Below are 27,526 nucleotides of genomic sequence, written 5' to 3'. Positions count from 1 at the left end.
AAACTTAGAATTAGAATTAGAATTATATGTGTGCTTCATTCATATATATAAAAGTGATTTACAGTTTATTGTTGTGTTTTTGTCATAAATGTGGTATACACTATACTGATTGCAATTTACAAGACAGTAAAAGTATGCCATGAAGACAAATATGAATGTGTTGCATTGCCAGTAAATGCAGTAAATATAACATCAAATAGTCAATGATGTCAAAAGTTGACAGCTTATGTGACAAAGATGAAAGCCTGTAAATTGTATTTGAATAACTTAGATGTTTGATCAAATCCAACAAAACTCACTTTCTGTCTTAATGAGCTCAATTTTAATTCCAAAACTCTAAATAATGAATGTTTCCCTGATCTTCTCCACGCACAATAAATGTTTCCGTGATCATCTCCATACACAATGAATGTTTCGCTGATCATCCCCATGCATAATGAATGTTTCCCTGATCATCCCATGCATAATGAATGTTTACCTGATCATCTCCATGCGTAATCAATGTTTCCCTGATCATCCCCATGCATAATGAATGTTTCCCTGATCATCTCCATGCATAATGAATGTTTCCCTGATCATCTCCATGCACAATGAATGTTTCCCTGATCATCTCCATACAAATGATTGTTTCCCTGATCATCTACATGCATAATGAATGTTTCTCTGATCATCGCCATACATAATGAATGTATCCCTGATCATCTCCATGCATATTGCATGTTTCCCTGTTCATCTCCATCCATAATGAATGCCACCCATACTTATTAGTCAGTCAGTCAGTCATGCTTTTTGACTCAAACAGTCCCTTTGGCCACTGTGTAGGATGGTCACATTATGCATCACTGGGTGATCTCACAGATCCATGTGCAGACAGGGACACAAATGGGTCTTTGACATCTTACAGCAACATTCACTCAACTGAAACAAAATAACTAGAGGGTGAATGTATTTTCTGAAAAGAATGAAGCATTATCATAACTTTAAAATAACAACTGCCTCCATCAACAAATGTAAAGTGATCCGTTGACAATGTGAAGTTAAAAAACATGCAGTAACAGTGCCCCCATCAGCTTAGTTACAGAATTCACTCAAACATTTACAGTGTAAGTTGAATGTAACTCATGGCCGGTTAATATAATGCTGACCAAAAACATAGTCCAAAACAAGGAATGTCATCTCTGTGAGAAATTGTTCCAGTGTGAGCAAAAATGAAGAAATTTGCTTAATTGTACAACATTTCTGAACAATTGCGAAATCTGTGAATTCCCGAAAGTCCACGATCTGGCCCATGACTGGGACACTGGTCAGCAGCAACAAACTTTGTACCCTCCCCAAATTCCAGTCAGTGGTTAAATACACCAACGGTGGTTACAACTTAGACTGAAGGAAGAACCAACATTGACAACATGACACAAACTTCAACAAGAAGAGTTCTACTTTGCTTTTGCTCACTGACAGGTAAGAAGGCAAGCCGTGATGGTGGTAGAAACTTAATTGAGCCTTCATGTTCATTATATGTGTTTGAGTTTATGGTAACAATGTATTTAAACACAGTTGCCCTACATGCCGAGTATCAACCTGTCACATCATCGCACTAATTTTTCAATAAGCAGAACAACTACACATTGGCAGAGAAAGGGTTGAGACTGTTGTGTAATTCGGAATGTTTTTTGTGTCTGCCAGCTCTCCTCTCATGTGCTGTTGCTCAGGAGGAAGATGTTGGGAACAATAGCTGCTCCTCAACCACCTTGTTGTTTAAACAGCTCTCTACTCAGCTTGCAGTATGGATAACTTCATCACTGAAATTTGTCTAGAAACTGTTAAATCTGTGGTCAACTTTTACCAATAATGCAATGCTGTTCAGTTGCTCTGGCTAAATCTAACTTGAAGTTGACATGTTTTGGTACTCGGATTTCAAACAGATGTATGACATCTCTTTCCACTATCTGTCAACAGGAGGCAACACGATGTGCTGAAAATATTACTAGCCAGTGGAGAGACAACCAGACTGCTGTTGTGATTAACTCCTTACAAACACTGACAGTCATTCAACAGAAACATTAAAAAAAACAGGTAAGAGTCCTGAGCAAAACACAGATCTGTGTACAACAAGAGTTTGTTGCTGACAAATACTTTATTGGCCCCAAATAAGCTATGGCAGAGCAAAGGGTCACTTTTAGTGTAACCCATAATTACATTGGCTTTACTTTGTGTCTTTCTAAATGTATTACCTAAGTAAATATTGAGTGTCGGTGTATTTCTGTTTCTGTCTATTTCTCCAAAATGTTGTGCACAATTTGTTTTTAAATATGATTATCTTTAATTATGGGGAAGATCAACTTTAATATTGGGGAGAGATTGTGGCTTCAATCAATGTAATTGCCGTACATTTGTTTCTTAAACATATATAGTATATAAAATATTTTGTTAAATATATTTTCCTTTATTATTTTCCCCTAACCCTACCACCCTTCCCCTAATTGGAGTAAACCACTGGACAACAACACTTACTGTAGGCTTCTACTTCCAGCTTATACATACTATAAACATTTTATGGACACAGTCGATTTTACGATAGTTGTCTTTAGTTTGTTTTTAGTCCCATTCTTCAGCTACTCTCAACCCCTCCCGTCTATCTCTGAAGACCGTCCAATTTTGATTTCTATTTTCCAAATCTGGCTTCTTTACCTGTGGGATCGTCGAATATCAGTCACCCAGACAACTGATGAAACTGAGAAGAATTTGTGTCTGTAATAAAGACCAATGTGGTGAAAAAGTCATTCTGATTGGCTCGGCCTGTGTCCTCAGTGGGTTGCCCTGGCTCCCAAGTGGTTAGGTATATACCCTCTCAAGCCCACCCATGGCTGCGCCCCTGCCCAGTCATGTGAAATCTATAGATGAAGGCCTAATTGATTGATTTAAATTGACTGTTCCATGTTGCGTTTATATTTTTGTTCAGTATAGTTTAACAAGAGCACTCTTGTCTGTTTTGTCACAATATGTGGTGTCAAATGGCCTCTAGAGGGCAGCAAAGAATACAACTAGCAATCTCTGCAAACATTTTACAGTTTTAATGGACTTCGCTCTTCAGGGACATTTATGACCATTTAATACAATTATAGAAAGGGATCATGTTGGAATTTTGTAGGTGTAAAAGTAACTCCTACTATATTTCCTAGTAATTCAAAATACGAAACCTCAAGGAATATCACTGACATTAGTAATTCATTCCTCTGATCTGGCTACTTTGAAGTTGAAAACTACTTCTGCAACTGGAAACAGACACCATTGACCAACATCAAATCAAAAACATATACATGTACACTCAGTGTTGGTGAGTAGTGAACTACATGTTGTTCAACTAGTAGTTTAACTACATTTTGCAGTAGCTTGGTGGTAGTTGAGCTAAATTCAAACCTAGGAAATGTTTTCAGTAGTTAATTACTTTTTGTGCCATGTAGTGGTGAAGCTAACCACTGGAATCTACACCCAACTTTTCTTGCAAATATAAAATATATGTGAAGTAGGCAAGAATTGCCTTTCTTTTTTGGCATCAGACCTGCCTAATTCTCACTTGAAGCATAGTTGTTAAATTAGGCTAAATTACACATTCTGTTAACATATGACTCCAGATTGATCTGTTCCTGTAATTTTGTCTATGACATTTCAGATTTAGATATAACTTATCACAAAGTAGTTTGAATGGAGTGATCTGCTTTTTCAAAGTAACTTTAGTTAAGTAAACAATATTTTTCTTAAGGGTATCTTTAGTGTAGCTTAACTTCTTCCAGTAATTGGTAGCTTGGTAAACTATATTTTCAGAGTATCTTCCATAATTTAGGCCGAGACAGTCATCTGATTAATTTGTATTTTCAGGGAAAAACAAACATAAAAGTCCACATTACAGTGGAGTACAGTAACTCTACTGAATATGTTTTTGGTTAATCCTGTTCTCTGATTCTAACTGATTTGTTGCATCTTTCTCATTCTTTTCATAGTGCATATGAAGATATTAATGTACAGGCCAGTTCAGTCAGATTTACTGTACAATATGATACTGCAACTACAATCATTTCCACTAGAGGTCAGTTTCCAATCATTTTCAGTGGTAAAGAATTAACATGGGTTGGTAAAACAAATGCATGGGATTTGCTCTTGTTCTCTCTATCACATAAAATATCATCCCGTGTCTCCATACCTAATATATGGCTAAAATCCTATCATGTCTTGGTAACAACATGTTTAGTGGGTAAAGCCAAGACCTTCAATGAGCTGACAGTAAACACAAATAAGTACTGTGACGAGAACTGTGAAATACTGTGAATATTTTCAAATAGAAAAATAGTAATATACACAAGCATTATGTTTTTTTGTTCTGTCTAAAGGTTTGTAAAGCATTGCTGGACACTGTGTGAAATTCCATGAGTATTGGGGATTCTTCTGAGACAGTTTCTGCAATACAAATGGTCTGCTACAATGAAAGCAATTGACTTAATTTGAGGCTCATGAATTTGAATATCTCAGACGTGATTACCGATTGCAGGAACAGGATTCAAAGCTTAGGGCTTCTCACAGCAGCTTCAGCTCTCCTTCTTTGTGCATCTCCAGATCCTTTTTTAGTCTAAGACACATTTGGAATGTTAAGCCTATCAAAAGCTAGTTTCTCATTACACATGTACATTAAGTTTAACATTAAACATTGTCTGACAAATGCTACAACCAAATGTTGTCCGCGCCAGCATATTGGAAATAGAGATTGGCTTGCATACCTACAGTTTTAAAAGACAGCACTCATTAAATTGACATGCATTCAATTTCAAACAATCAATAGGTGAGTAAAAACTCAGTTTGGGCCAGCGTTTGAAGAATGATTAATGAACACCCCCAGGAGGAATTATCATAACAGTGAGTGTAGCTCCCCCAAAACCCCATCCTCAGCACATCCTGTGGACTAATGAGGACGTCAGTAATGAAGGAGATTTGTGGGGACAGAGGAACAGAACATGCTTCCCCCACGTATGATTTAAAAGCAGGGGGAGGCAAACACTGCCTCCCTGGGACAGATTCTGTTGCGATCCATCCTTTTCATTAAGATCTTCGCATGTGAATTGGAGCTTGTTCTTCTTTTGACCGAATAATACGGGCAACATATCAAAGTCTTAATTAATGGGATTGGAGTAATGCTGCTTTATTTACACATCCTGGTCTGAAGAGTGCCCGGGAGACAGGTTGGGTGCACGTTCATTCAACGCTTCTCAAAAAGAACCATTAACAGAATGAGACAGGAAGACAATAAATGTGCAACAATTTATGACTCACACACCAAATACCCAGAGCCTTGCTGTTCTGACAGCATTGCTGATATGATCCTGGGTATATCTGTATAACAGTCCTCACATATATATTGTATATGCTTCCAAGCACATTTGTGATCTAAGTTCTGACTCCATACACACCCCAGGATATGCCTTGATTTAGCAGTAATGGACCACTCTCCTAACGCAAACGCTATACACGCAATGTATAGTCAGTGAGGTTCCAAGCAAGGCACTGGAAACTTCAGGCATCTTTACATGTCTCTCATGGGTACAGCTGGCCAGTTTTGATGTGCAGTTGATTATCTTAAGCAAGTGCTTTCTGTGAGGGGTTTCTGGCTGACAATCAGAATCTCTGCTCTCAGTGACTCTGTCATTGATTTAGCCTTATTCAGCTGGCTCTCTAAAATAAACAATGATTAACAACATTACACATACCTGTCAGTGTGTCCCTTAAGAAAGGGGAATTCAATTCAGTCTGCATTTTATTTATTTAAAAAAAAAAATCCCCTTTTCTCCCCATTTTCGTGATATCCAATGGTAGTTACAGACTAGTCCCATCGCTGCAACTCACGTAAGGACTCGGGAGAGGTGAAGGTTGAGAGCCATCCGTCTTCCGAAACACGACCCCCGCCAAGCAGCACTGCTTCTTGACACAATGCTCGCTTAACCCGGAAGCCAGCCACACAAATGTGTCAGAGGAAACACAGTACACCTGGCGACCGTGTCAGCCTGCATGCCGCCCGGGCCCGCCACAGGGGTCGCTAGAGTGCGATGGGACAAGAACAACACGGACGGCCAAACCCTCCCCTAACCCGGACGGCGCTGGGCCAATTGTGCACCACCTCATGGGTTTCCCGTTCACCGCCAGCTGCAACACAGCCTGAGATCAAACCGTCTGTATGTCTGTATGTTCTACAGTATGTTGTCTTTCAGATTGTTTGCTTTATCTGGTGGGTTGGCCTTCAAACATTTACCTGACAACAGACCTGGACTATAATATGTCCCAATCCTTCTCACTCCCAATGGAGACCTCTCTTTTCTCCTTGCATGGACTCCATTTCTAAGACAGGAAGGAAAATACAGTACAAGGGGTCACCATAAAGCCTCAGGGTTGGCCAGAACAGTGCATGGTTAGTGTAGCATCAGGTTATATAATGTAAATAAATGATTAATTCATAAGCTAGCCATACCCAATGGAAAATACAATTACCACACTTCACATATTAACAGAAACAGTGGCTCATTTACCTTTGTTTAAAGAGTTAACCTCCTCTAAGTTAGGTATCTCAGATTGGGTTTGGTTCTCAAACACAGTCTCCCCTGAAAGGCAAATGGTACCATTCAGGTAGTTACAGTGGGGCAAAAAGTATTCAGTCAGCCACCAATTGTGCAAGTTCTCCCACTTAAAAAGATGAGAGAGGCCTGTAATTTTCATCATAAGTACACTTCAGGGGACCTAGTGAATGACCTGCAGAGAGCTGGGACCAAAGTAACAAAGCCTACCATCAGTAACACACTATGCCACCAGGGACTCAAATCCTGCAGTGCCAGACGTGTCCTCCTGCTTAAGCCAGTACATGTCCAGGCCCGTCTGAAGTTTGCTAGAGAGCATTTGGATGATCCAGAAGAAGATTGGGAGAATGTCATATGGTCAGATCAAAACCAAAATATCAAATCAAACCAAACTCGTCGTGTTTGGAGGACAAAGAATGCTGAGTTGCATCCAAAGAACACCATACCTACTGTGACGCATGGGGGTGGGAACATCATGCTTTGGGGCTCTGCAAAGGGACCAGGACGGCTGATCCGTGTAAAGGAAAGAATGGATGGGGCCATGTATTGTGAGAGTTTGAGTGAAAACCTCCTTCCATCAGCAAGGGCATTGAAGATGAAACGTGGCTGGGTCTTTTAGAATGACAATGATCCCAAACACACCGCCTGGGCAACGAAGGAGTGGCTTTGTAAGAAGCATTTCAAGGTCCTGGAGTGGCCTTGCCAGTCTCCAGATCTCAACCCTATAGAACATCTTTGGAGGGAGTTGAAAGTCCGTGTTGCCCAGCAACAGCCCAAAAACATCACTGCTCTAGATGAGATCTGCATGGAGGAATGGGCCAAAATACCAGCAACAGTGTGTGAAAACCTTGTGAAGACTTACAGAAAACGTTTAACCTCTGTCATTGCCAACAAAGGGTATATAACAAAGTATTGAGATAAACTTTTGTTATTGACCAAATATTTATTTTCCACCATAATTTGCAAATAAGTTCATTAAAAATCCTACAATGTGATTTTCTGGATTTCGTTTTTCATTTTGTCTGTCATAGTTGAAGTGTACCTATGATGAAAATTACAGACCTCTCATGTTTTTAAGTGGGAGAACTTATACATGTCACACCCTGGCCTTAGTATTTGGTGTTTTCTTTATTATTATGGTTAGGCCAGGGTGTGACATGGGTGATTATGTGTTTGTCTTGTCTAGGGGGTTTTGTAGATTGATGGGGTTGTGTTCAGTGTAGTATTCTAAGTACGTCTATGGTTGCCTAGTGTGGTTCTCAATCAGAGGCAGGTGTTTATCGTTGTCTCTGATTGGGAACCATATTTATGCAGCCGTATTCTTTGGTTATTTCGTGGGTGATTGTTTCCTGTCTCTGTGTTTTGCACCAGTTAGGTTTTTCCACATTTCCTTATTTTGTATATGTATATTGTTCACGGTATCATCTTTATTAAAAGATGTTCAACCATAACCACGCTGCATTTTGGTCCTCCTCTCCTTCCCAGGAAGAAAGCCGTTATGGCACAATTGGTGGCTGGCTAAATACTTTTTTGCCCCACTGTACATACTACCTGACTTCAAATTATATAAGAAATTATGAAGGTTAATTGTGCTTGTGGAAAGCATAAAAATTACTGTCTAAAATGCATGGCATTCAGGACAATTGGTTCCTATGAGTGTTAAAAAAGTCAAAAGATAAAAATAAAGCATTTAACCTTTGTGAGGGGAACAGTTAAAGAGAGCTTGAAAGTACTGTGGCAGTGTCCGGATACCCATACTAGTGTACTACATACTTAAACTGCATACTATGTACTCATCGTCGCATACTATTTAGCACGTATCGTTTAGTAAAACGTATGCAGTATGCCACGGTGGCAACACAGTAGTGGCTCCTGACTGGCTGGATAGGTGGGGCGGGGCCGAGTTCGGATGGATTTTTCAAAATTATAAAGACGCATCGCATTCATGAGCCTGATAATAGCTCATTTCCAATTTCTCTAAACTCTGAATAGAATAGGAATGGAGTTATAGGCCTACTGGTTACAGGCAGACTACAGATTACATAAGCACAATACCGTTGCCCATATAGCCCATCAACCACATTTAAAAAGGACTAAAGACAGAAACAAATCATTTCATTTCATTTCAACATCTGTATTCAGACCCCTTCCCTTTTCCCACATTTTGTTACGTTACAGCCTTATTCTAAATTTGATTAAATAAAAACAATACCTCATCAATCTACACACAATACCTCACAGGTTTATTGAATATTGTGCAAATGTATTAAATGTTTTAAAAAAAATAGACATACCTAATTTGCATAATTTTCAGACCCTTTACTATGAGACACAAAGTTGAGCTCAGATGCATCCTGTTTCCATTGTTCATCCTTGAGATGTTTCTACAACTTGATTGGAGTCTACCTGTGGTAAATTAAATTGATTGGACATGATTTGGAAAGGCATACATCTGTCTAATTAAGGTCCTACAGTTGACAGTTATGTCAGAGCAAAAACCAAGCCATGAGGTCGAACGAATTGTCCGTAGAGCTACGAGACAGGAATGTGTCAAGGAACAGATCTGGGGAAGGTTATCAAATAATTTCTGCAGCATTGAAGGTTGCCAATTTTTTAATTAAAGAAGTTTGGAACCACCAAGACTTTTCCAAGAGCTGGCCGCCCGGACAAACTGAGCAATCGGGGGGAAAGTGCCTTGGTCAGGGAGGTGACCAAGAACCCGATGGTCACTCTGACAGAGCTCCAGAGTTCCTCTGTGGAGATGGGAGAAACTTCCAGAAGGACAACCATCTCTGCAGCACTCCACCAATCAGGTCTTTATGGAAGTGTGGCTAGAATGACTCCACTCCTCAGTAGAAGGCACATGACAACCAGCTTGAAGTTTTCCAAAAGGCACCTAAAGGACTCTCAGACCATGAGAAAAAATACTTTCTGGATTGATGAAACCAAGATTGAACTCTTTGGCCTGAATGCCAAGCATTGCATCTGGAGGAAAACTGGCATCATCCCTACAGTGAAGCATGGTGGTGGCAGCTTCATGCTGTGGGGATGCTTTTTTAGTGGCAGGGACTGGGAGACTGGTCAGGATTGAGGAAAGATGAACGGAGCAAAGTACAGAGAGATCCTCGATGAAAACCTGCTCTAGAGCGCTCAGGACTTCAGATTGCGGTGAAGGTTCACATTCCGACCTTCCTAAGCACAAAGCCAAGATAATGCAGGAGTGGCTTCGGGAAAAGTCTCAATGTCCTTGAGTGGCCCAGCCAGAGCCTGGACTTGAACCAAAACATCTCTGTAGAGACCTGAAAATAGCTGTGCAGTGACACTCCACATCTAACCTGACAGAGCTTGAGAGGATCTGCAGAGAAGAATGGGTGAAACTTCCCAAATACAGATGTGCCAAGCTTGTAGCGTCGTATAGTACCCAAGAAGACTCGAGGCTGTAATCGCTGCCAAAGGTGCTTCGACAAAGTACTGAGTAAAGGGTCTGAATACTTATGTAGAGTTGAAGTCGGAGGTTTACGTACAGCTTAGCCAAATACAAGTTTTTCACAATTCCTGACATTTAATCCAAGTTAAAAAAAAACCTGTCTTAGGTCAGTTAGGATCACCACTTTATTTTAAGAATGTGAAATGTCAGAATAATAGTAGAGAGAATGATTAATTTCAGCTTCTATTACTTTCATCACGTTCTCAGCGGGTCAGACATTTACATACACTCAATTGGTATTTGGTAGCATTGCCTTTAAATAGTTTTACTTGGGTCAAATGTTTCGGGTAGCCTTCCACAAGCTTTCCACAATAAGTTTAATTTTGGCTCATTCCTCCTAACTGAGTCCGGTGTGTAGGCCTCCTTGCTCCTTTCAGCTTTCAATTTTATATAAGATTGAGGTCATGGCTTTGTGATGGCCACTCCAATACATTGACTTTGTTGTCCTTAATAAGGCAATTTGCCACAACTTTGGAAGTATGCTTGGGGTCATTGTTCATTTGGAAGACCCATTTGCGACCAAGCTTTCACTTCCTGACTGATGTCTTGAGATGTTGCTTCAATATATCCATATAATTTCCCTCCCTCAGGATGCCATCTATTTTGTGATGTGCACAAGGTCCCTCCTGCAGCAAAGCACCCCACAACATGATGCTGCCACCCCCGTTCTTCACGGTTGGGATGGTGTTCTTTGGCTTGCAAGCCTCCCCCTTTTTCCTCCAAACATGACAAAGGTCATTATGGCCAAACAGTTCTATTTTTGTTTCATTAGACCAGAGGACATTTCTCCAAAAAGTACAATCTTTGTCCCCATGTGCAGTTGAAAACAGTAGTCTGGCTTTTTTTATGGCGGTTTTGGAGCAGTGGCTCCTTCCTTGCTGAGCAGCCTTTCAGGTTATGTCGATATAGGACAAATTTTACTGTGGAAATTGTTACGGCTTTCGTTGTGGGAAGGAGAAGCGGACCAAAATGCGGCGTGGTAATTTTCATACATGTTTAATGAACGAATAAACACGAACAATACAAAACAACGAATGTAACGTGAAAACCTAAACAGCCTATCTGGTGAAAACAAACACAGAGACAGGAACAATCACCCACGAAACACTCAAAGAATATGGCTGCCTAAATATGGTTCCCAATCAGAGACAACGATAAACACCTGCCTCTGATTGAGAACCACTCCAGACAGCCATAGACTATGCTAGATACCCCACTAAGCCACACACCCAATACCTAACAAAACCCCAAGACAAAACACACCACAATAAACCCATGTCACACCCTGGCCTGACCAAATAAATGAAGACAAACACAATATACCTCGACCAGGGCGTGACAGAAATAGATACTTTTGTACCTGTTTCCTCCAGCATCTTCACAAGATCCATTGATGTTGTTCTGGGATTGATTTGCACTTTTCGCACCAAAATACGAGGACAGAATGCTTCTCCTTCCTGAGCGTTATGACGGCTGCGTGGTCCCATGGTGTTTATATTTGCGTCCTATTGTTTGTACAGATGAACGTGGTACCTTCAGGCATTTGGAAATTGCTCCCAATAATGAAGCAAACTTGTGGAGGTCTCCAATTTTTTTTCGGAGGTCTTTGTTGATTTCTTTTGATTTCCCATGATGTCAAGCAAAGAAGCACTGAGTTTGAAGGTAGGCCTTGAAATACATCTACAGGTACACCTCCAATTGACTGAAATCATGTAAATTAGCCTATCAGAAGCTTGTAAAGCCTTTTTCTGGAATTGTCTAAGCTAATTTTCTAAAATGTTTAAAGGCACAGTCAATGACCCACTGGAATTGTGATACAGTGAATTATAGGGAAATAGTATGTCTGTAAACAATTGTTTGAAAAGGTTATTGTGTCATGCACAAACTAGAGTAGTAACTTGCCAATACTATAGTTTGTTTACAAGAAATTTGTGGAGTGGTTGAAAAATGAGTTTTAATGACTCCAACCTAAGTGCATGTAAACTTCTGACTTCAACTGTAAATGTGATATTTCTTCATATATATATACAGTGCCTTGCGAAAGTATTCGGCCCCCTTGAACTTTGCGACCTTTTGCCACATTTCAGGCTTCAAACATAAAGATATAAAACTGTATTTTTTGTGAAGAATCAACAACAAGTGGGACACAATCATGAAGTAGAACGACATTTATTGGATATTTCAAACTTTTTTAACAAATCAAAAACTGAAAAATTGGGCATGCAAAATTATTCAGCCCCTTTACTTTCAGTGCAGCAAACTCTCTCCAGAATTTCAGTGAGGATCTCTGAATGATCCAATGTTGACCTAAATGACTAATGATGATAAATACAATCCACCTGTGTGTAATCAAGTCACCGTATAAATGCACCTGCACTGTGATAGTCTCAGAGGTCCGTTAAAAGCGCAGAGAGCATCATGAAGAACAAGGAACACACCAGGCAGATCCGAGATACAGTTGTGAAGAAGTTTAAAGCCAGATTTGGATACAAAAAGATTTCCCAAGCTTTAAACATCCCAAGGAGCACTGTGCAAGCGATAATATTGAAATGGAAGGAGTATCAGACCACTGCAAATCTACAAAGACCTGGCCGTCCCTCTAAACTTTCAGCTCATACAAGGAGAAGACTGATCAGAGATGCAGCCAAGAGGCCCATGATCACTCTGGATGAACTGCAGAGATCTACAGCTGAGGTGGGAGACTCTGTCCATAGGACAACAATCAGTGGTATATTGCACAAATCTGGCCTTTATTGAAGAGTGGCAAGAAGAAAGCCATTTCTTAAAGATATCCATAAAAAGTGTTGTTTAAAGTTTGCGACAAGCCACCTGGGAGACACACCAAACATGTGGAAGAAGGTGCTCTGGTCAGATGAAACCAAAATTGAACTTTTTGGCAACAATGCAAAACGTTATGTTTGGCGTAAAAGCAACACAGCTCATCACCCTGAACACACCATCTCCACTGTCAAACATGGTGGTGGCAGCATCATGGTTTGGGCCTGCTTTTCTTCAGCAGGGACAGGGAAGATGGTTAAAATTGATGGGAAGATGGATGGAGCCAAATACAGGACCATTCTGGAAGAAAACCTGATGGAGTCTGCAAAAGACCTGAGACTGGGACAGAGATTTGTCTTCCAACAAGACAATGATCCAAAACATAATGCAAAATCTACAATGGAATGGTTCAAAAATAAATGGCCAAGTCAAAGTCCAGACCTGAATCCAATCGAGAATCTGTGGAAAGAACTGAAAACTGCTGTTCACAAATGCTCTCCATCCAACCTCACTGAGCTCGAGCTGTTTTGCAAGGAGGAATGGGAAAAAATTTCAGTCTCTCGATGTGCAAAACTGATAGAGACATACCCCAAGCGACTTACAGCTGTAATCGCAGCAAAAGGTGAGGCTACAAAGTATTCATTTAAGGGGGCTGAATAATTTTGCACGCCCAATTTTTCAGTTTTTGATTTGTTAAAAAAGTTTGAAATATCCAATAAATGTCGTTCCACTTCTTGATTGTGTCCCACTTGTTGTTGATTCTTCACAAAAAAATACAGTTTTATATCTTTATGTTTGAAGCCTGAAATGTGGCAAAAGGTCGCAAAGTTCAAGGGGGCCGAATACTTTCGCAAGGCACTGTATATGTACAGTATACTGTTCATTTGCAAAAAAAAATCTAAAAACCTTCTTTTGTTTTGTCATTATGTGGTATTATGTGTAGATTGAAGAGGAGAAAAACTATTTAATCCATTTTAGAATAAGGCTGTAACATATTTTTGGGGGTGAAAAGGTCAAGAGGTCTGAATACTTTCTGAATATACCGTACATAATTAAATAGGCAGCCTTGCCTACAAAACTTAAACATACCTACAAAACTTAACATGATCCAAGTCCCCGGTGCCGCCATATTCAGAAATCAAAAGATAGAGCTTTTAAACTAAATGCTAAACTAACGAAGTATTTTCAATGAGAAAACAGAAATCCACTTTTAAAGTTGTAGCTTATAATGCAAGGAGAGAAAAAACGACTTAGCCTACATTTGAATATCACTGCAGAAGCATCAATATTTGGCATGTTCCTAATTAAGTAGTCTAGATTTGTTGTTTGGCTACCTGAAGAGAACTAGGGCCTATAACTCCCAGCCCACCTCTTCCAATGCATTGTGGAAAGATTTGCATCAAATTTTACTACATAAAGAGCCGAAATAATAGGACTCTTGATTTGTGCTATGGGACAATCCCAAATGCGTTGTCTGCCACCACCAGACATCCCCTGGGGACATCAAACCTCAATATGGTCTACCTCAGGCCAACCTACTGTCGGCTCCTGGAGAGGGAGAAACCCACAGTTAAAACTGTCCAGATCTGGAATAACAACAGTATCACTTGTCTCCAGGGGTATCTTGACTGTACTATGTGGGAGGTATTTGAGGACAGCAGCTCTGATCTTGAAGAACTCACAGATGTTATTTCAGACTGTGGACATCTGTGTTGAGTCAGTTGTGACTACTAAAACCTGTAAAATCTTCCCTAAAAATAAATCCTTGAGTATAAAAACATCTAAAATCACTACTTTATAGGAAGAAGGCAGTTTATGCTGAGGGTGACAGACAGGCTTTAAGAGAAGTACAATGTGAGATCAAAAGACAGATACTGGTGGACAAGGAGGCATACAAGCAAAGGGTGGAGAGGACCCTCTCCTTAGGAAACGCAAGGATGGCCTGGCAAAGGATTAAATCCATGGCTAGTGCCCCCCACATAGGCAGGGTAAAAACCAGTGCTGACCTTGGGGGATATGAGGGCCAGGACATGGCTAATGAACTGAATGTTTTCTTCTCAAGATTTGTGTCGGAGGTAAAACAAATGGAAGCATCATTACAAATGTTTGAGAGGGTTGTTGTTCAACAGTCTGATGTTTTAAAAATGTTCAGGGGATGTAACACATACAAAAGCCCAGGCCCAGACGAAAAAGTGGACATGTGTTAAAGCACTGTGCTGAACAATTGGCTGGTATTTTTACAGACATTTTCAAATCCTCACTCGACCAGCAACACGTGTCAGTGCCTGTTGCATGAAGCCTGTTGCATGATGACGAGGAACATCATGGCCCTGTCCTAGATGACTTTGTAGAGTGGTGTGAGGAATCACACTTGGTCCTCAATACCAACAAGACCGAAGAGATGTGCATAGACTTCAGGAAGCATACAACACCTACCCCTGCAACATCTATCAGAGGTCAGAATATAGAAATTGTAAAGGAATATAAATATCTGTGTGTCCTTTTGGACAATAAGCTTCAGTGGAGTAAATGTACAGACCTGATTTACAAAAAGAGCCAACAGAGACTGTACTTTCTCAAAAGGCTGAGATCTTTTAATGTAGACTGTACTATATTGACTCTGTTTTATAAATATTTTATTGAGAGTATTTTAACTTTTGTATTGTCTGTTGGTTTGGCAATGCCACTGTCAGCCAGAGAAATATGTTGAGAAGGATTATTACCACATCAAGCAAGGTACTTGGAGTTAAACAGTCAGGCCTGGATGACATCTTTAAGGTCAGGGCCCTCCGTAAGGCTCACAAAATCATTTTAGACCCAAGCCACCTGCTGTATCTGGACTTTGAACTACTCCCCTCAGGGTGCAGGTATAGGGCACCCCTCAGCAGGAAAAACAGAACTAGACAATCATTTGTGCCAGTTGTATATCCCTCCTAAATAGCTCGGGCTAATGTTCCTATCGCCTGGCCAGCAGGCTGGTCTTTTTTAAAATGTTTTATTTCTATATTTCTTAAAATTATTATTATAATTTGTTTTATTGGTAGGTAACTGTTATGAAAGTTGTATTGTCCGTTTTGTTTTGTATTTAAACGCCACTTTAAATGTGTACATGACACTGCCACAAAATCTCCCCATGGGGACAATAAAGTCAGTAAGTAAGTAAGTAAGAAATTAGTCAAATATTCTGGAATTTAAACCATACTAGATTATTTTAAATTCACATTCAATAAAACATTATATTTGTGTTGTTTGCCTCTATTTGTTGATTTCGGTAGCACATCCCCATATCTAATTGATCAGCTGTAGTCAAAGCCGAAATTAGTATGACATCCGGGCATTTAATGAAATTATACTTGATTCTCAAAATGTTGCATACTATTAAAGTTCCCTTTTTCCCCTTTTTCCCACTATGTTGGACACAATCATGTGTATTCAGACAAGGTCACTGTCTGGATGACAACAAATGGATGATTGGGAAAGGCAAGTGAAAAAAGGAAATGCCTTTTCCCAGGCAAGTCCAGTTAGGGTGATTTCTCCCCTTCTCAGCTGTCTATCACAGACACCTGGTTTCAGCCAATCGGTGTGCAAAAGTGGACGTTTGGACTTAGGCCCCTCCCACTCAAGCTCAGAGAGGTTGTCCTCTTCAGCCAATGAGGACGTAAAGTTGTTGACTGTTTTTTAGACTGTACTGGAACTATCAACCACGAAGGCTCCACTTGCCTTCCCACTCCTGGCCTGGAGCCCAAGCCAGCAGTGGATTGTTCACCTGCTCCTCAGATGAAGCCACAGCCTGTTGCTACTGCAGATGTCAAGTGCAGCCAGGACGTAGGGGCCTCTCAAACCCTGCCTGTCAGCACCGTGTGTGTGTGTGTGTGTGTGTGTGTGTGTGTGTGTGTGTGTGTGTGTGTGTGTGTGTGTGTGTGTGTGTGTGTGTGTGTGTGTGTGTGTGTGTGTGTGTGTGTGTGTGTGTGTGTGTGTGTGTGTGTGTGGTGACCAAAATATGATAAAACTCAGACTGTAGTGTGTCAGAACCTTAACTATCAGCATTAAGTACTAGCGGGTGAAGGCATTCATAGGCGACCGCTCAGACAAGCTCCAGCTAGCAATTATTTCAGCAAGTGACATAGGCTATGGAACAAAAGGCACAACATTTGAGCTGTTTCATTATGATAGTGTGCTGAAAACACTTTGTCACACCTGAAAAATCATGCACATAATTTTAGCCAGCTCCACAATAGAACATGATTTCCAGTGGAAGTGTCTCCCAGAAAGAAACTTGCAGTGAAAGGTCACAAACTAGTATGCAGTCTGAAATGCATCTTGCCCTTATCATTAAATTTGTTGACATGATAAAGCAGGTTGATATCTAGTGAAAAAAATGTATGCTATTACAGCTGCTCAATTTAGCATAATCATAAAAAAAATATGGAGCATATTGAGTCAAGGTATATGTGATATTCAGCAGCAGCCTATAATTCAGCTCTTATTGCATTTTATCTCAATGAATGACCCTTTGAATTTGACCCCTGTAACTACCATTCTTGTTATGTTCCTTTTTGACATGTACAGGAAGAGCTCAACATTATGAAAGGCTGATGAATCTATCTTCCGCATATAATTCAAGCGTGTTAAAAGGTTTCTTACAATAATACTAATGTAATCCGGCGGAAACTAGGAATTGATTTTGTAGCGCCACTTGCAATTGATCCATTCAGTCTCTGATGAAGCCCCTCTACTAGATTAAGGGTTTTAATCATACAACAGATCACCTCTTAGAAGTGAGTCAATACTGCACTTAATCTGTCAACACACTGTAATTCATGTAGATATTTGACTATTCAATGTACAACTCTGTGCATTCACTGCTCACTGAAGTGTCTGTTATTATCTCTGTCACTTTAACAATATTGTCACACCCTGCTTTAATAATTTTAAGGTTTTCTTTCTCACACACATAATGATAACAGCAGATATTCCTTTTCATCAAGTTCCTTGGAGACACATTTCAATATTTCTGTCAATGACTTAATCTTGTTTTGACATCTGGCAATAGCCACCTTGATGGAAATATCATTGAAACAGTGAACTTCAGGACAGACCCAACCAGTCACGCTTTTTAGGCGTCCCAAATCCCCAAAACAGTCAAATGAAAAATAAACTAATTTAGCTAAAATTGCACAAATAACATCTAGCTAACTTGAGATTGTGGTGTTTTCTCTGATATTTGCTGTTAGGTATGTAGAATTTGTTTTAAAAGAGTATCCAAACATATCTTTTTTGGAAAAAATTAATATCTATATGATCTTTTAAATTATTTATTAAACATGAGGTTAGCCAGGACAGCAGTAAAAATATGATGATTGTGTTGAGAATCCAGTCAGAATTCCCACCAACAAATGTGCATGTGTTCTATAGCGTGCAAGTGCATTTGGCAGGACTTGCTCTGATCAACGTTGTCCAGGCTGGTTGCATTTTGTTGGCCTGAAGTCTGTGTACTTTTAACAGAAGGCATACAAATATAGTGGAAAATGTCAAATTCAGTATGTCCCCACCCAAACATGGCCTACAGAAATGTTTTGGACATGGGGTAGTCTGGCACCGGCTAAAACCATTCGTTCCAGCAGTGCTCAGGAGGAAATTGGTTAAAGTAAAGTAAAGGGGTCAGAAATGTACCAGTGCAGCCGTTCTCTCTAGACCTCTTCATTCATCAGATCTCCTTCAATTAACTATTAGTTCTCATTATTGTTTGACATTTGTAAGTACAGTCAGCAATCAACTTTAATTCAGTTCTTTTTGCTCCTTCAAGATTTGTCAAATACCAGTAGGCTTATAGAGGCTAATACTTTACTTTAACCAATTTCCTCCTGAGCACTGCTGGAACGAATGGTTTTAGCCGGTGCCATGAAGAAGCACGTTAATTAAGTGAATGCCTGCTCGTTTATATGACCAGAACTAGCCTATATTATTCTGACATTCATTTGCTAAATTAATAGTAAATATTAATTGAGGCAATTCATAAATCCCAGATTGATGTTGCTCACCTTCATAAGGTTGGTAATTTCCCCTTTGAGATTAAAATAAACAAAGTCATCAAGTTATAAACAGTTGAAGTCGGAAGTTATCTTCTTTGTGCATGACACAAGTCATTTTTCCAACAATTGTTTACAGACAGATTATATCACTTATAATTCACTGTATCCAGTGGGTCAGAAGTTTACATACACTAAGTTGACTGTGCCTTTAAACAGCTTGGAAAATTCCAGAAAATGATGTCATGGCTTTAGAAGATTCTGATGGGCAAATTGACATCATTTGAGTCAATTGGAGGTGTACCTTGGGATGTATTTCAAGGCCTACCTTCAAACTCACTGCCTCTTTGCTTGACATAATGGGAAAATCAGAAGAAATCAGCCATGACCTCAGAAAGAAAATTGGGGACCTCCACAAGTCTGGTTCAGCAATTTCCAAACGCCTGAATGTACTACATTCATCTGTACAAACAATAGTACGCAAGTATAAACACCATGGGACCACGCAGCCGTCATACCACTCAGGAAGGAGACGCGTTCTGATGAATGTACTTTGAATGTACTTTGGTGCAAAAAGTATGGTCTAATGAAACAAAAACAGAACTGTTTGGCCATAATGACCATTGTTATGTTTGGAGGAAAAAAGGTGAGGATTGCAAGCCGATGAACACCATCTCAACCGTGAAGCAGCATCATGTTTTGTTGGTGCTTTGCTGCAGGAGGGACTGGTGCACTTCACAAAATAGATGGCATCATGAGGTATGGAAATTATGTGGAAGCAACATATTGAAGCAACATATCAAGACATCAGTCAGGAAGTTAAAGCTTGGTCGCAAATGGGTCTTCCAAATGGATAATGACCCCAAGCATACTTCCAAAGTTGTGGCATAATGGCTTAAGGACAACAACGTCAAGGTATTGGAGTGGCCATCACGAAGCCCTGACCTCAATTGCATAGAACATTTGTGGGCAGAACTGAAAAAGAGTGTGAGGAAGGAGGCCTACAAACCTGACTCAGTTACACCAGCTCTGTCAGGAGGATTCCTTATTGTAGGAAGCTTGAAGGAAGGCTACCCGAAACGTTTGACCCAAATTAAACAATTTAAAGGTAATGCTACCAAATACTAATTGAGTGTATGTAAACTTCTGACCCACTGGGAATGTGATGAAAGAAATAAAAGCTGAAATAATAATTTTCTCTGCTATTTTTCTGACATTTCACATTCTTAAAATAAAGGGGTGATCCTAACTGACCTAAAACAGGGAATTTTTACTCGGATTAAATGTCAGGAATTGTGAAAAACTGAGTTTAAATGTATTTGGCCGAGGTGTATGTAAACTTCCGACTTCAACTGTAGGTTACCCAGACAATAAACACCATATCTTTTACTCTCTCAATGTGCTTTTCAGCTAGCACATTTCATTCTAATATCCATGTGTTTATTATAGCTTGGTGAGAGCATTGTTGTCCTGGGTTTATTTTGCATACAACCTTCCCAAATGTTACCAGAACATGATATTTGCTTTGCTTTGGAACATTCTCAGCACATTTGTTATGCACTTGAGTGAAGACCCAAAAGCGGTTTAACAGAAACAGAGTTCTTTTAATGAGAAAACAGGAATGGCATAGATCCTCTTCCGACGTTGTCAATGGCACAATAGACTACCCGCAGAGAGGGCGACAAATGAAACATAAAGTCCCTCTGATGAATAGCTAGAGAGTCCCCGTCTTAGCAGCAGAGGAGAATAGCTGGGTAGCGGCGACAGGCTGCAGGTCGCTCTGGGTCGGTGCGGGTCACAGAGGAACGGTGGTACCTGATCACACGTAGCATCAGATGAACTGGACACAGTGCAAACGAAAGACAGTTAGAAGTGTACAGGATGCACCTGCCAGGCAGACTCCGACAGGATAGGACTAGGAGGAAGCAAACGAGACGATAGCTTGCTTCTGGCATGAGAAACACAAACGAGAATCTGACACCGAAAGTAGCAGGAACAGAGAGAGAAATAGAGACCTAATCAGAGGGAAAAAAGGGAACAGGTGGGGAAAGGGTGAACGAGGTAGTTAGGGGAGATGAGGAACAGCTGGAGAAGAAGAGAAAGAGAAGGTAACCTAATAAGACCAGCAGAGAGAGACAGAGTGAAGAGAAAGGACAGGAACAGACATAATAAGACATGACAATACCCCCCCCACTCACCGAGCGCCTCCTGGCGCACTCGAGGAGGAAACCTGGCGGCAACGGAGGAAATCATCGTTCAGCGAACGGTCCTGCATGTCCCGAGAGGGAACCCAACTCCTCTCCTCAGGACCGTACCCCTCCCAATCCACTAGGTACTGATGACCACGGCCCGAGGGCGCATGTCCAAAATCTTACGGACCCTGTAGATAGGTGCGCCCTCGACAAGGATGGGGGGGGGAGGGACGAGCGGGGGCGCGAAGAACGGGCTTAACACAGGAGACATGGAAGACCGGGTGGACGCGACGAAGATATCGCGGGAGAAGAAGTCGCACTGCGACGGGATTAATGACTTGAGAAATACGGAACGGACCAATGAACCGCGGGGTCAACTTGCGAGAAGCTGTCTTAAGGGGAAGGTTCTGAGTGGAGAGCCATACTCTCTGACCGCAACAATATCTAGGACTCTTGGTTCTACGCTTATTAGCGGCTCTCACAGTCTGCGCCCTATAACGGCAAAGTGCCGACCTGACCCCCTTCCAGGTGCGCTCACAACGCTGGACAAAAGCCTGAGCGGAGGGGACGCAGGACTCGGCGAGCTGAGATGAGAACAGCGGAGGTTGGTACCCGAGGCTACTCTGAAAAGGAGATAGACCGGTCGCAGACGAAGGAAGCGAGTTGTGGGCGTACTCTGCCCAGGGGAGCTGTTCTGACCAAGACGCAGGGTTACGAAAAGAAAGACTGCGTAAGATGCGACCAACAGTCTGATTGGCCCGTTCGGCTTGACCGTTAGACTGGGGATGGAAGCCGGACGAGAGACTGACGGAAGCCCCAATCAAACGGCAAAACTCCCTCCAAAATTGAGACGTGAACTGCGGGCCTCTGTCCGAAACGACGTCTGACGGAAGGCCATGAATTCGGAAAACATTCTCGATAATGATCTGAGCCGTCTCCTTAGCAGAAGGGAGCTTAGCGAGAGGAATAAAATGAGCCGCCTTAGAGAATCTATCGACAACCATAAGAATAACTGTCTTCCCCGCTGACGAAGGCAGTCCGGTGATAAAATCTAAGGCGATGTGAGACCACGGTCGAGAGGGAATGGGAAGCGGTCTGAGACGGCCGGCAGGAGGAGAGTTACCGGATTTAGTCTGCGCGCAGACCGAACAAGCAGCGACAAATCGACGCGTGTCACGTTCCCGAGTGGGCCACCAGAAACGCTGGCGAATGGAAGCGAGCGTACCCCGAACGCCGGGGTGGCCGGCTAACTTGGCAGAGTGGGCCCACTGAAGAACGGCCAGACGAGTAGGAACAGGAACGAACAGAAGGTTCCTAGGACAAGCTCGCGGCGACGGAGTGTGAGTGAGTGCTTGCTTTACCTGCCTCTCAATTCCCCAGACAGTCAACCCGACAACACGCCCCTCAGGGAGAATCCCCTCGGGGTCGGTGGAGACCTCAGAAGAACTGAAGAGACGAGATAAAGCATCAGGCTTGGTGTTCTTTGAGCCCGGACGATAAGAAATAACGAACTCGAAACGAGCGAAAAACAGAGCCCAACGAGCCTGACGCACATTAAGTCGTTTGGCTGAACGGATGTACTCAAGGTTCCTATGGTCAGTCCAAACGACAAAAGGAACGGTCGCCCCCTCCAACCACTGTCGCCATTCGCCTAGGGCTAAGCGGATGGCGAGCAGTTCGCGATTACCAACATCATAGTTACGTTCCGACGGCGATAAGCGATGAGAAAAAAAACGCGCAAGGGTGGACCTTGCCGTCAGAGAGGGAGCGCTGAGAAAGAATGGCTCCCACGCCCACCTCTGACGCGTCAACCTCAACAACGTACTGTCTAGAGATGTCAGGTGTAACAAGAATAGGTGCGGATGTAAAACGATTCTTGAGAAGATCAAAAGCTCCCTGGGCGGAAACGGACCACTTAAAGCACGTCTTAACAGAAGTAAGGGCTGTGAGGGGAGCTGCCACCTGACCGAAATTACGGATGAAACGACGATAGAAATTCGCGAAGCCAAGAAAGCGCTGCAGCTCGACGCGTGACTTAGGAACGGGCCAATCAATGACAGCCTGGACCTTAGCGGGATCCATCTTAATGCCCTCAGCGGAAATAACGGAACTGAGAAAAGGGACAGAGGAGGCATGAGAAGTGCACTTCTCAGCCTTCACATAAAGACAGTTCTCTAAAAGGCGCTGGAGGACGCGTCGAACGTGCTGAACATGAATCGGGAGAGACGGTGAAAAAATCAGGATATCGTCCATATAAACGAAAACAAAAATGTTCAGCATGTCTCTCAGGACGTCGTTATCTAGTGCCTGAAAGACAGCTGGAGCGTTAACGAGGCCGAAAGGAAGAACCCGGTATTCAAAGTGCCCTAACGGAGTGTTAAACGCCGTCTTCCACTCGTCCCCCTCCCTGATGCGCACGAGATGGTAGGCGTTACGAAGGTCCAATTTGGTGAAAAACCTGGCTCCCTGCAGGATCTCGAAGGCTGAAGACATAAGAGGAAGCGGATAACGATTCTTAACTGTTATGTCATTCAGCGCTCGATAATCCACGCAGGGGCGCAGGGACCCGTCCTTCTTCTGAACAAAAAAAAACCCCGCTCCGGCGGGAGAGGAGGAGGAGACTATGGTACCGGCGTCGAGCGATACAGACAAATAATCCTCGAGAGCCTTACGTTCGGGAGCCGACAGAGAGTATAGTCTACCCCGGGGGGGAGTAGTTCCCGGAAGGAGATCAATACTACAGTCATACGACCGGTGTGGAGGAAGAGAAGTGGCCTTGGAACGACTGAACACCGTGCGCAGATCGTGATACTCCTCCGGCACCCCTGTCAAATCACCAGGCTCCTCCTGTGAAGAAGAGACAGAGGAAACAGGAGGGATAGCAGACATTAAACAGGTCACATGACAAGAGACATTCCAGGATAGGATAGTATTACTAGACCAATTAATAGAAGGGTTATGGCGAACTAGCCAGGGATGGCCCAAAACAACAGGTGTAAAAGGTGAACGAAAATTTAAAAAAGAAATGGTTTCGCTATGATTACCAGAGACAGTGAGGGTTAAAGGCAGCGTTTCACGCTGAATCTTGGGGAGAGAACTACCATCTAAAGCGAACAAGGCCGTGGGATCCCTTAACTGTCTGAGAGGAATGTCATGTTCCCGAGCCCAGGTCTCGTCCATAAAACAGCCCTCCGCCCCAGAGTCTATCAAGGCACTGCAGGAAGCAGATGAACCGGTCAAGCGGAGATGGACCGGAAAGGTAGTGCAGGATCTTGAAGGAGAGACCTGAGTAGTTGCGCTCACCAGTAGCCCTCCTCTTACTGATGAGCTCTGGCTTTTACTGGGCATGAAGTGACAAAATGACCAGCGGAGCCGCAGTAGAGACAGAGGCATTTGGTGATTCTCCGTTCCTTCTCCTTGGCCGAGATGCGGATACCCCCCAGCTGCATAGGCTCAGAACCCGAGCCGGCGGAGGAGGGTGGCAGTGATGCGGCAGGTGGCAGTGATGCGGAGAGGGGGGCAACGTAGAACGCGAGCTCCTTTCCACGAGCTCGGCGACGAAGATCAAACCGTCGCTCTATGCGAATAGCGAGTGCTATTAAGGAGTCCATGCTGGAAGGAACCTCCCGGGAGAGAATCTCATCCTTAACCTCGGCGAGGAGACCCTCCAGAAAACGAGCAAGCAAAGCCGGCTCGTTCCAGTCACTAGAGGCAGCGAGAGTGCGAAACTCAATAGAATAATCCGTTATGGATCGATTCCCTTGACATAGGGAAGACAGGACCCTGGAAGCCTCCTCCCCAAAAACAGAACGGTCAAAAACCCGTATCATCTCCTCCTTAAAGTCCTGATACTGGTTAATACACTCAGCCCTCGCCTCCCAGATTGCCGTGCCCCACTCACGCGCCCGTCCGGTAAGGAGAGAAATGACGTAGGCGATGCGAGCTGTGCTCCTGGAGTAAGTGTTGGGCTGGAGAGAAAACACCACATCACACTGAGTGAGGAATGAGCGGCATTCAGTGGGCTCCCCAGAGTAACACGGCGGGTTATTGATTCTGGGCTCCGGAGACTCGGAAACCCTGGAAGTGGGCGGTGGATCGAGGTGGAGTTGGTGAATCTGTCTTGTGAGGTCGGAGACTTGGGCGGCCAGGGTCTCAACGGCATGTCGAGCAGCAGACAATTCCTCCTTGTGTCTGCCTAGCATCGCTCCCTGGATCTCGACGGCGGAGTGACAAGGATCCGGAGTCGCTGGGTCCATTTGTGGTCAGATTCTTCTGTTATGCACTTGAGTGAAGACCCAAAAGCGGTTTAACAGAAACAGAGTTCTTTTAATGAGAAAACAGGAATGGCATAGATCCTCTTCCGACGTTGTCAATGGCACAATAGACTACCCGCAGAGAGGGTGACAAATGAAACATAAAGTCCCTCTGATGAATAGCTAGAGTGTCCCCGTCTTAGCAGCAGAGGAGAATAGCTGGGTAGCGGCGACAGGCTGCAGGTCGCTCTGGGTCGGTGCGGGTCACATAGGAACGGTGGTACCTGATCACACGTAGCATCAGATGAACTGGACACAGTGCAAACGAAAGACAGTTAGAAGTGTACAGGATGCACCTGCCAGGCAGACTCCGACAGGATAGGACTAGGAGGAAGCAAACGAGACGATAGCTTGCTTCTGGCATGAGAAACACAAACGAGAATCTGACACCGAAAGTAGCAGGAACAGAGAGAGAAATAGAGACCTAATCAGAGGGAAAAAAGGGAACAGGTGGGGAAAGGGTGAACGAGGTAGTTAGGGGAGATGAGGAACAGCTGGAGAAGGAGAGAAAGAGAAGGTAACCTAATAAGACCAGCAGAGAGAGACAGAGTGAAGAGAAAGGACAGGAACAGACATAATAAGACATGACAACATTTAAGGAACTTCACAAAAAAACATACGTTTCGGCCTCCCGGGTGCTGTACTGCAGCACCAGCTGTGCCACCAGAGACTCTGGGTTCGCGCCCAGGTTCTGTCGTAACTGGCCGCGACCGGGAGTTCCGTGGGGCGACCCACAATTGGCCTCGCGTTGTCCGGGTTAGGGAGGGCTTGGCCGGAAGGGATATCCTTGTCTCATCGCGCACCAGCGACTCCTGTGGCGGGCCGGGCGCAGTGCGCACTAACCAAGGTTGCCAGGTGCACGGTGTTTGCTCCGACACATTGGTGCGGCTGGCTTCCTGATTGGATGCGCGCTGTGTTAAGAAGCAGTGTGGCTTGGTTGTGTTGTGCATTGGAGGACGCCTGACTTTCAACCTTTGTCTCTCCCGAGCCTGTACAGGAGTTGTAGCAATGAGACAAGATAGTAGCTACTAAACAATTGGATACCATGAAATGGGGAGAAGAAAGGGGTAAAAATAAATAAACATTCATTCTAATTTTGTCTGTCATAGTTGAAGTGTACCTATGATGAAAATGACAGGCCTCTCTCATCTTTTTAAGTGGGAGAACTTGCACAATTGGTGGCTGAATAAATACTTTTTTGCCCCACTGTATAAAAGCCCGGAATATTTCAATATTGGAGAATCTCTTATACAATGGGTTAAAGTTATGTATACTAACCCTAAGTGTAAAATAGTCAATAACGTCTAATTCTCAGAAGGTATTAAACTGTCAAGATGAGTAAAACAAGATTCTCCACTATCAGCATATCTATTTATTATGGCTATCAAAATGTTAGCTATTAAAATCAGATGTAACAATAATATCAAGGGCCTAGAATTCCAGGGCTTAAAAACAGAGGGGTATGTTTGCTGATGATTCACGTTTTCTTTTAAATCCACAATTTGGATCCCTCTACAGCCTCATAGATGATCTAGATACTTTTCGAACCCCTGGATAACAACCAAATGATGATAATTGTACTATATAATTTATTGGATCCCCAAAAAATCCAACTTTTACATTACAGTGTAGTTTACCAATAAAATGGTCTGATGGTGAAGTGGACATGCTCAGTAATCATATCCTGAAAGATAGAAATTCTCATTACAATACATTTGTATAGAAAGTTTGCAAATATTTTGATAAGATTTTGCTACTGTGGAATGGAAATACCTGTCCATTTGTTGAAAAATCACCCTGATTAACTCTATAGTCATATCCCAGTTGATCTATTTGCTTGTGGCCTTGCCTTCCACCTAGTGACTTGTTTTTTTTAAATTATATAAGAAAATAATATTAAATTTTATTTGGAGCGGCAAGGCAGACAAAATTAAACGTGCCTATTAATATAATCAATATGAATTCAGAGGGTAGAAATTATTCAATATTAAAAGCATTAGACCTCTCACTAAAAGCTTCAGTCATACAACAGTTATACTTAAATCCGAACTGGCTCTCTAGCAGATTAGTAAGAATGTCTCACCCCATGTATAAGAATGGCCTTTTTCCCTTTATT

General features: G+C 42.5%; 1 protein-coding gene across 6 annotated transcripts in view; it reads left to right on the top strand.

Moving 5' to 3' along the window:
• The first annotated feature begins 1,362 nt into the window (after window positions 1–1,362).
• Window positions 1,363–27,526, top strand: part of LOC135512263 (GDNF family receptor alpha-1-like) — a 139,671-nt gene continuing 113,507 nt past the window's right edge. The window contains exons 1-4 of one of the 6 annotated variants that reach the window (XR_010451391.1): window positions 1,363–1,458; window positions 1,684–1,781; window positions 1,957–2,073; window positions 15,120–15,134. The gene's annotated coding sequence lies outside the window, so the exon portion shown is untranslated. Of the gene's footprint in view, window positions 1,459–1,683; window positions 1,782–1,956; window positions 7,607–15,119; window positions 15,135–27,526 lie in introns of those variants that run through there. The other 5 variants (XR_010451390.1, XR_010451389.1, XR_010451388.1 and 2 more) reach the window with 5 other exon arrangements.

The sequence above is a fragment of the Oncorhynchus masou genome, chromosome 24 (assembly GCF_036934945.1).
Source record: "Oncorhynchus masou masou isolate Uvic2021 chromosome 24, UVic_Omas_1.1, whole genome shotgun sequence".
NCBI lineage: Eukaryota > Metazoa > Chordata > Actinopteri > Salmoniformes > Salmonidae > Oncorhynchus > Oncorhynchus masou.
Note: the sequence above shows the minus strand (reverse complement) of the source record. Positions and strands in the feature narration are given on the sequence as shown.